At 53.1% G+C, this 14067-nt stretch overlaps 1 protein-coding gene across 4 annotated transcripts in view; it reads left to right on the forward strand.

Moving 5' to 3' along the window:
- The window catches only part of SKAP1 (src kinase associated phosphoprotein 1), a 123079-nt gene that overhangs the window by 55344 nt on the left and 53668 nt on the right, over positions 1-14067 (forward strand). The window lies entirely within an intron of this gene.

The raw sequence follows: 14067 nt of genomic DNA on the forward strand, positions 1-14067 counted from the left end.
CCAGCCTGGTGCCCCCCGTGCCCGGGGCGACGGAGCCGCGCTGCCAGCGCCCACGTTTGAGCCCAGCGCCCCAGTTCCAGTCTGGCGCTGGCCCCAGTTCCAGTCTGGCGCTGGCCCCAGTTCCAGTCTGGCGCTGGCCCCAGCGGACCGTGCTTCCCGGCCCTGGCTGGAGCTGCCCATGCGAGGCCGTGCCGAATTCCAGCCCTGCTGAATCGCTTTGCTCCCAGCAGCACCGCATGCACTTGGGCAGAGCACGGGTGACTGCGCTTGTGGAAACTTTCTCCAGCTGGAGCGGCTCTACAGCAATCTGTAAATATATTCTGGGTAATGTTTAAAGGTGCCCGCCTGGCACTGTTAATTATTAATCCGGCTGTATTTCTTTGTTTCGGCAGTTTATACCAACTGCAAGGGCTCCGAGCCGCAGGTGTGCGGCGCTGGGGCAGCTGAAAAATGTGGCACTGAGCTGTGGTGACATTCCTGTCCCCGCCAGGTCACTCCGTGCTCTAGTTCCTTGCGCTGGTTGCCTTGCAGGTATTTGTACCTGGGGAGGTCAAACCAGCAGGAATGTTCCCTGCACCCTCTGCTTCCTGCCAGCAACTCGCTGCTTTAATTTTTGCTTTTATCCGGGTTTCCAAAGGGGGGTGAAGTTCATCGCTCACCCCACCTGCCTGAGTGCTGCTGACTCCACACTCAGGTTTTTTACCTGTTGCAGCCAAATTTAACAGTTATTTTAAATGATTTAATCTCTTGCGGTTTCTATGGAATCCTGTGTGTAACAGCAAAGAGGCAGCGAGTGAACACCTTGGTTTGGCAGAGGTGTTCAGGCTTTGTTTTCAACTGGCAAATGAAGAAGTTTGGGTTGGGGAACTGGCGGGACGGAGAGAGATTATTTCTGGTTGTGGTCCTTGACCCAGACTTGCGTGTTGCATGAGTTTTGGCCTTTTGTTTTTTAAAAATCCAGAACTTTTTAATTAAAATAAAACTTGAAAAGCCGCCACTTCCTTTTGCAGTAAAACTCGCTGCTGCTTTTTTTTTTAAAGAAGGGAAATGGATCTTTCTGGCAAATAGTTCATAGCATGGATTAATCTTTGTATTAAAAGCAGCAGAGGTAAATGGCCAGATGTTTCATTTCCAAACAGGTCACAGTGCAAGAGCAGTGAAGTTCTTCATGTGAAGTGCTGTGGAGTGCGAGCGCGGCCGCTGCCGCCCGCGACAGCTGCATCGACCCGATCCGGAGCTGTTACCGCCGCCTGGATCAATGAGCAGCAACGCAAAAAGTCACTTAGTGCCCATGACACAGGCTGCGTCGTTAGGACCTACCGTGTCAAGGAGCCTGGTTTTATTAACTCTGTAATTACCTGTTAAGCCAAATTGGCCAATTTTATTGCACATTTTCTCCTACCTGGGCGGGGACCTTTGGCTCCCTATTAGAGCCCTGGGCATCCCCTCATTTTTCTCCGCTTCCTCGGGGGGCCGGTGCGTTATCCACATCCCTGAGCTGGGAGCGCGATGAGTCGAGCGCCCGCCGTCCTGCCCGGAGCCGAGCGTCCCACCGCACCCCCAGCTCACGGTGCTGTCTGCAGGGGGGCCCAGCATGGGATGCAGCCCAGACCGGTGCCTCGGGATGGGGTTCAAGCAAAGTTGGGTGACGGGAGAGAGGGACTTTTGTAAGAAGCTGCTTACGGGGTCTTCTCCGCGCTCTTCACCTTGAGAGCCCAGAGAACGGGATAGGAACCTCCTCTGTGGAACAACGTTGGCGCGTTTTGGTGACAGGCTTCCAAGTCTGGTTATATAATTATTTACACATTCCTTTTAACATCTTGTTTTCTTCCATTCCTGAGGAAGAGGATGCTGGGGAGGGAGTCTGAGGGCGATGGGCTCCCAGCCCCGCGCTCCGCGGACGTTAATGGCTGCAAAGTGCTCAGCGGCTCCAGCGGCGCCCTGGGCAGTAATGGAGAGCAGGGAATTCACGGAGAGAGTCGTGATATTGGGTAGCTCACTAATCCCTGCTATTAGCTGTCCCAGCGGGGCCGGGCCCTGGGTCTGGGGGGGTATCCGCTGACGTAGCCTTGGAAACGACGGTTCTCAGGGGGGGCAGGTTGTTGTGTAAAAGGGACTGTTTAAGAAATCCATCCAGGGGAATTCACTAGCTTATTATCAAGTATAGCATCTAGAAAATCAGATATTTTTATCGCTAATCTGTGCTTTGGGCATTTGAGAGGACAGAGGATCTGCAGGCCTGCTGTCATTTATGGATGAGCTAATTCTTGCTGTGCCGAAATTAGATGTTAAAGTAGTCCCGGCTTATACCCAGCATGCATGCAGGATTCCTGTTACGGAGCCAGCTGTGCAGATAGAAAACCTGGGAGCCCAGAATTAAATTTCTCCTTCAGACTCGAGAGATTGGGCCAAGATCCTGTAAACAGCCTCCTCCACGCAGGGCAGCCGCAGCCGGGACTGAGCTCTTGATCTTTCCCCGGCTGCTCTGGCCTGGCAGAAACCCAAAAGACAGACCCAGTGATGCTGAGAAAACCTTGTTAGGGACCTTCCCAGCTCCCCCAGTGCCACCCCTGCCATGGGCAGGGACATCGTCACCAGCTCAGGGTGCTCAGAGCCCCGTCCAGCCTGGCCTGGGATGTCTCCAGGGATGGTTCATCTACCAGCTCTCTGGGTACCTGGGCCAGGCTCTCACCACCAGCAGGGATGACAATTCTGTCCTTCCATCTGTCCGTGATCTCGGCTTTGTCACTAGCATCACTGAGTGATTGTACGGGAGCCAGGGGCTTTAGCAGAGATCGCTTTAACTCGCAATGAGGATCTATTTGCCATGGCGCACAGCTGGGGTGCAAAAACAAGCAGGTGGGCAATCATGGGGATGAAGCTGTCCTTTGGAGAGCTGGGGGAGAAAGGCACGTGTCAATCTCCTCTGCTGATGAGGTGGCTTCTCACGAGCAATGCCGAGTCCGTCAAGAAGAGCTCATTGCTCTGAACACTCCACAAAGTTACTGAGGGACTCGCTTTGCCGAGCTGCGGGGGGACGGGGTCCCTGGCTGTGCCTGCAGTGCAGCTCATGGGAGCACCGACCCACCCAGCGCTGCACACCCACCCACTGCTGCACACCCACCCACTGCTGCACACCCACCCAGCGCTGCACACCCACCCACTGCTGCACACCCACCCAGCCCTGCACACCCACCCAGCGCTGCACACCCACCCACTGCTGCACACCCACCCAGCACTGCACACCCACCCAGCGCTGCACACCTACCCAGCACTGCACACCCACCCACTGCTGCACACCCACCCAGCGCTGCACACCCACCCACTGCTGCACACCCACCCAGCGCTGCACACCCACCCACTGCTGCACACCCACCCAGCGCTGCACACCCACCCAGCGCTGCACACCCACCCAGCGCTGCACACCCACCCACTGCTGCACACCCACCCACTGCTGCACACCCACCCAGCGCTGCACACCCACCCAGCGCTGCACACCCACCCAGCGCCCACCCACGAGTGTTTACTCTGCGCGTGTCTGAGTGCTGCCGGGGTCACTGCCACTGACCCAGGGGCCGCTCCATCCAGCACGAACGTCAAGAGACTGACACACATAAAAAATTAACAAACTCCCGTTTACCTCCGGGCTGTTCCTTCTCAGAGACAGGACGGGCAGACAAGAGCACCAGGGGCAAAACGCCAGGACGATGTCCAGGGCCCAACCCGGGGCTCGCGCTCCTTAGGAAAGATGAAAACTTGTTTAAAGAGCTCCTGCCCTAATGGTGGGACAAGGTTTTTATATGTTAGCACATCTGTGCTTTGCTGGAGAGCAATCTGGAAATTAAGGAGCAATGCAATAAAGCTCTGAGCAAGGGTGAGGCCCCAGCCGAGCGGTGCTGCACTGCTTTGCAGGGCTTGGCCCTGACTTTGCTTTCCCTGGGGTTTAGTTCCTGCCTCCAAGAGCTCGGCCTTGCTGGGCAGCCCCACCTTAGGGTGTCCCTGGCCTCTTTTTACCCCTCGGGGTGTCTCATCCCGTCTCTCCCCCCTGCCCAGCGCTGCTGGAGGTCGCTGCCAGTTTGCACACAGGCTCTTCTGTAGGGTTTATAACCTATAACCTCACCCGAGCGCTAAGGGACCCATTTTCCAGCCCTTGGAGGTGCACCCCACGCCCCCCCAGCAGAGCCAGCTGGGGGCTGGGACCCCAGTGGCATCGTCGGTGGGAGCGGGAACAAGCCCTTTGTTTCTGTGGGGCTGTGGCGCCCGTGCCCGGCTCCCACGCCGCGTGTTCCCTCCCTTCCCGCGGCTCCTGGGTTTAATGGGTCTCCTCCTGCACACGGGGGGCTGGGGGGGAAGGTTTCAGCAGGGCCGGGTTTGTCGAGTGCTCTCAATGGTCTGTAACGTGCAAGCAAATCTCAGCTATAATGTAAAGCGTAATAAGCAGTTTGCAGGCTATGAATCTGCAATTAAAACAGTTATAGTTAATTTAAATAGTAGAAAATGAGGTTGATTTAATGCTTATTGATTTGGTAATGGGCACTGGCTGCATGTGACCAACCGACTCTGGGTCACAGCGGCTCTCGTCAAACCTCCGCGCTCTTCTTTCCAGTTTATTTACCCCCACAACCGCCTCCTCTGCCCCTTCTCCCCCACAGATCCCCCCTCCCCAAAATGAAACCCATCCCATAATTAGGCCCGTGACCCATCATTGCCAGGCAGAGGGGGCTCCCCAGCCCCCAGGGCTTCCCATCCAGCCCCATCACCAACAGGGCTGGAAAGCCCTTCCTCGCACAGAAACGGTGCCGCAGACCCTCAAGCCAACAGCAGTGCTAAAAATGACCATGTTCGACATTAAAGCGGTGTGTTTTTAATTAAAATTGATTTTGGACTAAGTCCCTAACTAATGTTTCTAATGGCTGCCATTTTTTTTTTCCTGATTGCAAAAACTTGAAGTTTAAAAGCAAAGAAGGAGGAGGGAACGCTGCTCTGGATTCCCTGTGCCAGAGCCTGGGGACAGCAAAGCTCAGCTTTGCGCCCCGGCCACGCTCACCCCCCTGCCCAAAGCTCTCACATCCCCTTAGTACCAGGTTTCCAGTGAGTGGAAGAGATTTGTTTAATTGTGCGAGCTGGACTATCAAACCCACAGATCTGATGTTACAATGTTATTTCTCTTTTTATTAATTAATTTTTGGCTGAGTCTTTATCAGGATGCTTTTAATTACCAGCCCTTGGTACAACGTTAATCCTGTGAATGCATTGAAGTTAATTCTTGGGTTATTATGTGTTTTAGCCTACGGGAGCTAAAGCTCGGTTGTAATTTGTTAATCAAAGTTGGGAGTTCTCTAAGATGCCTGCGGGTGTTGGATCCTCACTCCCAGGTAATTTGGAGTTGGATTCTGCGCCATAAAGCGCAATTCTAGTCCTGTTCAAATGAAGGCAGGGGATGTTTTCTGCCCTCTCAGGTGTGCTGAGCCTCGGCGGAGCCAGTGGCACCCCCGGCCCGCAAGGACGGCTTGTGGGTGCCGCCGTTTGTTTTGAAATGTTACTCATCTAAATGAAGCGGAAAACCAGGAATTTCAGGAGTGTGGCCAAATGTATCTGAATGTCAATCCTTGTTCCTTGGGCTCTCCAGGGTTTGTGGGGAGGTGTGAGGGAAATCCCCAGGTTACGGGATGGGGTGGCAAAGAGTTGAACCCAACGCGTCTTTATTTTGCCCTTTTCCTCCTTTATTTTAAGCCAGTTTTAAATGTCAGGCCAGTTGTTGGATACCCCTGGTTTGCGCCTGTGGGCTCCCAACTCACGCTGTGGATTTCTCTGCAGTTTATGGCCCCACAGATATTTGGCTGATTGCTGGAAGGCGTACGGACCCCCGCAGGGGCTGGGGCTGGAAATGTGCCCCCCGGGCTGGAGCGGCCCCCGAGATCTTCAGCCACTAAGTCCCTGTTCACCAGGCTCCCCAAAGAACCGAGGCCGCTGTTGTTTCCATCCAAGTGGAACTGCAGCCCCCACCCGGCTCATCATTTGCCTAAAATCCCCCCGGCTGCAGTTTAGCCGGAATCGCCGCAATCGGGCAACTCTCTGTTCTCAGCTTGGCCCTCAGCGGTACCAGCAGCATCTTCTTGTCCCCATGGCTGCGTCGGTTCTGCCAACGGCTGAACGGGGACAGGGATGAGCTGAGATGGATAAACCCTCCTGGGGAAAGTGGGGAATAAAGGGACACATTATTTTCTTAACCACCACAAAGTAACTTCCGAGTATAATTGAGCTTAAGTTGCTGTGGATCTGTGCGGGTCTGAGTCAGTCTAAACTTGCTGCTAATGCCTCGTTCATTTTGCTTGAACTAAATCCTATGCCTGGGCAGAAAGAGTTAATTTTTGAGAAGGGGGAAATATGCCATACTGCAAACTTGGATAAAGCAGAAAAGATGCAGATGGGTCGGTCTTGCAGGAGGCATTCTGGAGACAGGCCAGCTGCATTTTCCACATGCCGGAGGAGTCAGCGTGCGGACAGATGGGACTCGGGGTCACCCCAGCAAAGCCCCGTGCCAAGGTTCCCGTGTCGGAGCGCTGGCCACGCTGGGGGTCAGACGGCTCTGCTGTCCAGGGCAAACAAACAGCCTGCAGAACGGCAGCCATGCGGGAAGCAGCTCTAAAAAAATAACGACAGGCCCCTGGAAGGTTTTCCTGGACGTAGAGCAGGCTGGAGATGTCCGAAATTTCTCTCTGCCTCCTGTTAAGAGTTTAAACACTCCCTGTGTTCTCGGTCTTCACAAAACACGCTGCGGGGGGAGCGGGGCTCAGCCGGCCCCTCCAAGCGCAATTGCTCTCCCAGCGTAGGAAAAATGGGGCGAGTGTTCGTGTTTCAGACACAGCCGCTTTCTGAGCTTAGATCTCCAGCAATGAGAAAGTTCGGAGGCTTTGGCCCCCGCGGTGCTGCTGCTGCCCGGCCAGGGTTTGTGAGACAGACTCGGGGTTTGTGAGACAGACTTGGGGTTCGTGAGATGGACTCGGGTTTTGTGAGATGGACTCAGGGTTTATGAGTCAGACTCGAGGTTTGTGAGTTGGACTCGGTGTTCATGAGATGGGCTTGGGGTTTGTGAGATGGACTCAGGGTTCATGAGGTGGACTCGGTGTTCATGAGATGGGCTTGGGGTTTGTGAGATGGACTCAGGGTTCATGAGATGGACTTGGGGTTTGTGAGATGCACTCGGGGTTCGTGACACAGACTTGGGGTTTGTGAGCTGGACTCGAGGTTTGTGAGACGGACTCAGGGATCGTGACACAGACTCGGGGTTTGTGAGATGGACTCGGGGTTCATGAGATGCACTTGGGGTTCGTGAGATGCACTCGGGCTTTGTGAGATGCACTTGGGGTTCGTGAGATGGTCTCGGGCTTTGTGAGTTGGACTTGGGGTTCATGAGATGGACTCAGGGTTCGTGAGACGCACTCAGGGTTCGTGAGATGGACTCAGGGTTCTTGACACAGACTTAGGGTTTATGAGATGGACTTGGGGTTTGTGAGATGCACTCGGGGTTCATGAGATGCACTCGGGGTTTGTGAGATGCACTCGGGGTTTGTGAGATGCACTCGGGGTTCATGACACAGACTCGGGGTTTGTGAGATGGACTCAGGGTTTATGAGACAGACTCGGGGTTTGTAAGATGCACTCGGGGTTCGGCACCCAGTGCCGCTGGGGAACACGAAGCAGCCGTTTCCTCCAGAGCCCCGTGTGCCGGCCGGGGGGGCGGCGGTGCCGGGACAGGCAGGCTCTGCCTCCGCAGCCCCGCTCAGGGACGTGAAAAGCTTGTTTCTTTTTCCCCCCGTGTTGTGGGTTTGGCATCTGTATTTTTTTTTTTAGATGGAATGAATCATCTCTTTGGGGCAGGGGGCAGAAAATCCCTCTCTCTTTCCACACTGCTCCTTCCAGCTCAAAGCGTACTTTGTTGGTTTGTATTAATTTTGCCAGCGGAATTCAGTGTCTTTTAAAGCTACTGGTTCAGGCAGAGTGAATGTGTATAATAACAGTGTATTTGTAGACATTTATGAGTTTTATTCTCTTCCACCTGGTAGTATTGGAGGACTTAATAGATGTTCTTTGTGATAAACCTGATGGAGGACAATTAATTATTCTCCTCATTTTTCAGGTGGGGAAACCGAGGCAGCCCAGGCACCGGAGGTTTGCTCTCAGTCTTTCATTAGGTGACAGAAAAATGGAGATACCGCCGAAATTCTGGTTCTGTTGAGATAAAGCACCTCTGGATATCCACAGAGCCCCGATTGTACCTAAACCTCCTGGCCCAGATCTCATTACAGTGGGTAGAAAAGCCTCTCGTCGGCTGCAGGCTCAGGCCGCGGTGAGGAGGTTAAAAACCAGCAAGACTCTCGTTTCCCTAACCTTTGTGCTGCTTAATTTTGCTCTGGATTAATGGGTTGTTCTGGTCTATTAGCAGCAGGGCTCGTTCGCTCTTACCTCGTTTTGCTTGGAATAATAAGACCAAAAAATTATGGCTCAGCAGAAGAGAGGGGGGTAAATAAAAGGAATTGGGATTTCACGTCCTCTGGTAAAAGAGCACGGAGCAGCACGGCTGCTCCCAAACGGTTTATTTGGGCTAGAAAACAAACAAACAAACCGAAAAACAACAACCCCCCAGCATCAGGAAACACAAAGATGGAGAGATTCGCCTCCTCCTTTTGTTGCGGGGCCGGGATCACGGGCTCCCAACGCCGCGGTTCCCTCCGGCTTGGGGCAAATCCGGGGGGTTTTGGGGCTCTTTGTGAAAGCCGAGCTGTCACTGTCCTTCCCCGAACGAGCCCCAGGCCCGGGGCCATCGCCCAGCGGGCAGGGTCATGGCTGGTTTAGATGGCGCTTGCTCTCCCCGCGAAGCCGCGCGGCGATGTCTGCGTTTCGGGGAAAGAATGTGTGTTAAAAGGGCTAATGGTGCGACTGTCCATCAGGCCGGGCAGCCCTCGAGGTCATCGGGCGGTCAAAACCAAATCATTCCAGGCTGTTGGCGGTGCTGGCGGCGTGGAGTTCACTGCCTCGCGGTGCCGCCAGCGCCGGCCCTGGCCTTTCATTAGTATTTTTAGGAGGACGTGGGGAGAGCGATGTTTTCTCCTTAGCAACTGTATTTGCATAGTGTCGCCTTTGCAGCGGGGCCGCAAGGGCCTGAAGCGCACGCAGCGTTCATCTCTGCTTTAGAAAGAAAGCAAATTGAACCTCCCTGGATTCCGCACCGATGAATAGACAGAGGGACGGATTCTGAACGCGGGGGGAGCTGGGGAAGGTTTGCACTTGTGTGCTGCAGAGAAAGTGTTTCTATGGGCAGAGACACTTTGCTCGGTGTCAACGCGAGGGAAAACGCTCCGTCGTCAGATGGGGCAGGCATCTGATCCCAGATTTGGGAAAGGAGGTGGATTCGGGGGCTGCTTGATTTGGAATTAGGATGGAAAAAGCCTCTGCGTGCTGTGTCCCGGGTGGTGCCGCGGGGGTTTCTGCGCGGCCGCCGTTGCCCTCTGCCGACAGCGGCCGCGGTGGAGCCGGGGCGGGACGCGGCTCGTCCTGGCAGCAGTTCTGCAGCGCCCGGTTCTGCTACGTTTCAAACCCTGGCTCTGCTTAAAGATGTGTATATTTGAAAATCACCCCTACTAAAGGCTGGTTTAAGTTAACAAAACTGCAGAGAGAGACATCGCAACTTCTCCTGACTCCAGTTCTTGGGCTAAATTGTTTTCCCCTGGGCAGGGAAGAGGCATTAACTGGAGGAACTGGAAGATGCCTGAGACGAAAGCTGAAGATAACGCTCCAGCTCTGCCAGTGCCTCTTCAAGCACCTCACAAGGCTTTCCTCTGGGGTCAAAACCTCCCTTTCCTGCTCCGTTCCAAATCAGACCATTCTTTTGCTCTATTCTTAAATACTTCCTTAAAAAACTCCTCCTGCCTCTGCACCTTATCTTTATGGCATTACCGCTTTATTCCTTACATTGTTTCCCAGATAAGGTGGCGTGCCCGAGGCTGGGAGCCGGTTCCGTCCTTTAGCCCGTCCTTTAAGTCTGGTAATTGCACAGGGACACCCCTTGGCAGCAAAGGCTTTGGGTAAACTGCAAGTTCATCGCTGTGTTCAATTGATTCTTTAAAATTTATGCTTAATTACAAAATGGATTAGAATATAGCACGACCTCTTCTTGTAAAAGGCATTGCATTAGTTATGATTAAAATTGAATGACTGACTACACTGGAATTAGATAGAAGAAAGTCCCAGAGTGGTAATCATAATGCTTGGTCTCCTCTGGTGTGTTCAAGGGGTATTTTGTGGACTTTTAGAATGTCCTTCCAGAGTGCTATGTAAATAGAAATTGTCCCTAAACTCCCGTGAGTTGGGTAATTCTGTGTCCCATGCGGAGCCCGAAGCCGGAGCAGCTCTCAGCTCTGCTCCAGGTCACCAGGAGCCCAAGCACCGGCCTTGTGGCCACGGTCACCTGCCCTTCTCCTTCTAACCGTAACACATGCGCTGCCTCCTGCTGCCCTTTGGGAGCTGTGACAGTTGTGCCCCCCTTACGTTTTTAATATCACCCTGTCCCATGTCCTGGTGCCACAAGACAGGCCTCTGGAAGAGGACATGGACCGGAAAGGGCAATGTTGTTGTAATACTCAGGCCTTTTGTCCCCTGTGGAGCTGAGAAGTGCTGGTTCCGTCTTCTTCTCAGCCACGGCTGCCATAGCATTGCTGGAGACACGGAGGCAGGGAGCGCGGCCCGCGGTGGAGGCCGCGCCGGGCAGCCCGGCTCTGGCCTTATGGACAAGGCTCTGCCAGCACCAGCGGCCGAGATCCGTGAGCATGGAGCTTTTTACATCCCTTTTGGGGATCCCTTCACCAACAGGGGCCCAACGGGTGATGGTGGCAGAAGATGAGGTGCCACCGTTCTCACTCAATCCATCGCTGCCCAGGGAGACCTTTCCTGTGCTATTTGGATTGAAGGCCACTTTGCAGCTCGATTTCAGTCTGCGTTCTGCCCCCTCCGCCAGCTGCAAACGCCAGAACGTCCTGTTATCCCATCAGCAGTTTCTCGTCTTGATATTTAAAATGATGCTGACTGTCAAACAGGGCAACCATCACTGTCTGCTCAAGGTTGCACTTTGTCTTCCAGACTCTCCAACGTTTTACTGGGACCTTGCTATTTTGGGAAGGGCACAGGAATGGTGGGCAACTAAAAGATGCTTAATCAGCTGTTCGCCAAAACGTTGTTGAAAACATTAGTTTGGAGCTCACTGCTAATGACGCAGGAAAGATGCGAAGCTGATGGGCTCCATCACGGCGAGCCGGGCAGTACTGCAAGCACACACGTTTGCTTGTGCCTTAAAATGACAGTAATAGTTGAGATTTCTGGTTTCTTTTTGGACTCTGCTGGTGAGTTTGAGACAGGATTGGAAGATATTTTGACAACATTCATAGTTCCTGTTCCTATTCTCCCTTTTCGGAGGAGTAACTTGTTAATGTTGCTGCTGTTTTGATGTGCTCTGGCAGGAGCTGCTAAACATAGGGGAAAATTCCCAACCAAAGAGCCTGTGCTGTGGAAAACTGGCTCACCCACCTTTTCCCAGCCCCTCTTCTAAAAAGACAAGTAGATTTGTTATATTTCTGCACCGCTGCGTTATTATAATAGGATGCTTGGTTCTGTGGTTCCTGGGTTTCCTTCCTCTCCTCAATCCCCATCCCAGCGCTGCGCTCTTGCTTTTGCCAAGGTCTAGTACAGCAGTTTTGGGACCATTGGGTCAGACTCGTCCCCTCCGTCTCGTGGCGGCTCCGCGCTGCTCGTCCCACCGGCTGGGGCTGGGGAGCGGGTGGCGGAGCCAGCGGTTCTTGGTCTCAACAGAGTCATTCTGAGCAAATGGCTTTGCCTCACTTTCTCTGTCCCTGAAATGGGATTAACGCCATTTAGCCGTCTCGTATAAAGCACCAGGAAAGCTGTGCGTGCAGCCCCATCCAGGAGCACACACTGTGTAATCCCTGGGCTGCCGCTTTGGCTGCTCTAACAGATTTGCACTGGGAACCCATTTCTCTCAAAACCATCAACCTGTCATTCTTTGCCCATTTGGCAAATCCTGGACGTTGTCTTGCTCCACAGAAACCCAACTGGGTTTGCTCGGAAACGTTGCCTCTTGCCACCCATTTTGGGATGCGAATATGTAACGAGCTCCCAGCGACTCTTCAATCCTGCCCTCCCTTGTCAGCCGCAGGTTCCACTAATTAAAAAAATGAGTGAAGTTGCTTTCCAGATAATGGAGGTGGCTCTGTTATTCTTCCTTTAACACTTGTTCTTCTCCTCGCGCGGTGGTTATTATCCGGGCGGTATATCTCTCCCCTCTGTCAGTCCATTTACCTGTCTCTCTTGTCCTCGGTGACAGATCTATGTTGTCAAGTGTGTCCTCGTGCTCCCTCCAGTTTCCAGTCTGACGTCCACTGGTCTATTCAATTAGGCTGAATTGGGAGTATAATTTACTGACCCCTCTCTCTCCTTAGCAGGTAAACTAGAAAATCATATACATGCATCTCCCGCACTCGCTGACCTTGGAAGGCAAATTTAAGAGGATTTATTGTTGTCAGCTGCAGGCAAATATTGAAAACGTTACATTTTGTCTGAAGGGGGACGCCGTGATGTTTGCACGTGTGCATTGTTTAATAACATTTCACTTAACTCACTGTGATTAATTCAATTGATATTAATTACGTTGCAATATAGGAGCAGAGCCCGTAATACTTTTTCATATGGGCTTCCACCAATGAATCATTTTCCATGTGGCGTTTGCTAATGGGCCCTTTTTAAAACATTACCCGACAGTTCTAGCGGGGGAAGCTGATCTGCACAGAGATGGGCAGCGCTCGCAACCTCCTGCCATGCACCCGCTCTACTTCTCATGTTTTAGGGAACGATTGTCCACATCTTCATATCCATCACTTTATTCGAATGGTAAAAAAACCCAGAAGATCTAATTTCCTTTCTTTGACTCTCTTTATTAGGATATTGCTTATACCTCGTGTCCCTGCAGACTGATATTTTATTAGCTGTTAACAATGATCTGATAGAGGGAAAGAAGTTAACGTTTCGAGATGTTATTTATTTTGGTGTGTTTGTTCCTGGGTGAGGATTATTCTCCCCCCTCCTCTCCCCGCTTTGGACATTTCCAGCTGAGCAGCCTCGTCGGGAAATGTCGCCACTGCCACCTGCTTGTGGAGCCAGGACTGACACGCCAGGGATGCGGGACGAGGGATGCGGGACAAGGGATGCGGGACATGGGATGCAGGATGAGGGATGCGGGATGAGGGATGCGGGACGAGGGATGCGGGACAAGGGATGCGGGACATGGGATGCAGGATGAGGGATGCCGGATGAGGGATGCGGGACGAGGGATGCGGGACGAGGGATGCGGGACATGGGATGCAGGATGAGGGATGCAGGATGAGGGATGCGGGATGAGGGATGTGGGACAAGGGATGCGGGACAAGGGATGCGGGACGAGGGATGCAGGATGAGGGATGCGGGACGAGGGATGCGGGATGAGGGATGCGGGATGAGGGATGCGGGACGAGGGAAGCGGGATGAGGGATGCGGGACGAGGGATGCAGGATGAGGGATGCAGGATGAGGGATGCAGGATGAGGGATGCAGGACGAGGGATGTGGGATGCAGGATTTGGGGTTTATCACGCAGGACTTAGGATGTGGGATTCAGGGTGCAGGATCTGGGGTTCGGGATGCAGGATTTGGTACTCATGAAGCAGGGGTCAGGGTGCAGGCTGGATTTGGGGTGCAGGATTCGGGATGTGGGGCCGGGCTGTGGGTACCGCACCCAGTCTCTTAGCTGGGGGAAGTCAATGTTTTTAATTGTTAACAGACATTTAAAAACTCCTCCAGGATACGGATTTGTAAACACCTGCCCAATTATAATGTTAATTTTATTCCTTGCTTCCCCAAGCCCACCTATTATTCCCCCAGTATCACAGCAGACTATAATTTTTTATTATTAGTTAGATACTCAACATCGGGCCATGGTTTGATATATACGTCCACATTCATATATC

The sequence above is a fragment of the Streptopelia decaocto genome (assembly GCF_964273445.1).
Source record: "Streptopelia decaocto genome assembly, chromosome: 22".
In the NCBI taxonomy this organism is placed as follows: Eukaryota; Metazoa; Chordata; class Aves; order Columbiformes; family Columbidae; genus Streptopelia; species Streptopelia decaocto.